General features: G+C 41.4%; 1 protein-coding gene across 8 annotated transcripts in view; it reads left to right on the top strand.

The window, feature by feature from the left end:
- The window catches only part of BMPR1B (bone morphogenetic protein receptor type 1B), a 408,951-nt gene that overhangs the window by 363,574 nt on the left and 44,207 nt on the right, over positions 1-1,170 (top strand). The gene's annotated exons all lie outside the window — the stretch shown is intronic.

The raw sequence follows: 1,170 nt of genomic DNA, 5'->3' as shown, positions 1-1,170 counted from the left end.
GGCAAAACTTTTGGTAGAGAAAGACAGGACCCCTATGTGGATATAGCCAGAACCCCTGTGCTTCACCATATGAGTCCAACAACAGCTTGTTCACAGAGAAAAACCACTCATGTCAAATTGTTGTGAAGCTCTAAATGTTTACTTTCAATATCTGTAGTTATTTTCTTGAGTACCAGTTTCAAAAAGAAGGCGATTAATGAACAGCATTTTGTATAGCACTGGTATAGGGACTTCTGTGCTGGGCGTGGGGAAGGGAGGAGGGTGAGGAGTGGCTGGAAATAAGATAGAAGTGATAGATTTTAGAATCTCTTCCATGAAAGAGAAAGGTTTTTCACATGCAAGTGGATGCGCTGTATAGAAGTAACAACAGGGTTTAGGAAAATTTAGACTCTTCCTTTCAGATTCTGAAAGGGCTGCAATGCACCTGTTGTCCTGTAGATGGAGCCAGATTCTAGGTAGGACTAGGCAGGTGAAGGAGTGAGTGTTCTCTGAGGCTGAGAATGTAGGGACTTTTAAAGATAGTGGAGTACCTCTCTAGAGAACTGAGTGAAAATGCTTTGAAATGAAGGGGAGCAGCAATGAGAGGACAAGTCTGGTTCAGGGCAGTAGTAAGAAGGATGCAGGTGGACTCTACTGAAGATTATACAAGGTAGGCTTGGGTGGAGTTTAGTGGCAGTAGAGTTTACTACTTTGAACTCTGAGGATCCTGGGGAGTGCCTAGACAAGATCTCTACAAATTCTCTCACCCTTTTGGAGCATTCATTATGGGGTGCAGTAAAAGTCACTGCACTGTGATCTGAGAGCACTGGTGTTTTTTACACAGCTATCTTATAAAGCTGCAGGGTTGTTTTGTTTGTTTGCTTTTTGCCTCCAGCAGCGTTTTATTTGTTTTTGTTTTGTTTTGTTTTGTTTTGTTTGGAAGTGCACTATGTATCGTTATTGTATATCAGTAATGCCTTGGTCAGAAATGTGAGAGTTGCAGCCATATTGGATATATGCCTATTTATGATGTGCTAACCTAAAAATAAAAGGCCGGTGCGAAAGGCAACAAGTCTTTATTTGAGATACAAAAGAATAGCTATTCAGGAAGTACTGATTCAGGCTGAAACCCAATTTGTGTTTCCAGTAGGAGGTGAAGGCAAGGGGTATTTATTAGAAAGAGAAGGGGAA

Source organism: Hipposideros armiger, unplaced genomic scaffold, assembly GCF_001890085.2.
Source record: "Hipposideros armiger isolate ML-2016 unplaced genomic scaffold, ASM189008v1 scaffold_112, whole genome shotgun sequence".
NCBI lineage: Eukaryota > Metazoa > Chordata > Mammalia > Chiroptera > Hipposideridae > Hipposideros > Hipposideros armiger.
This window is presented reverse-complemented; position numbering and strand designations above follow the sequence as displayed.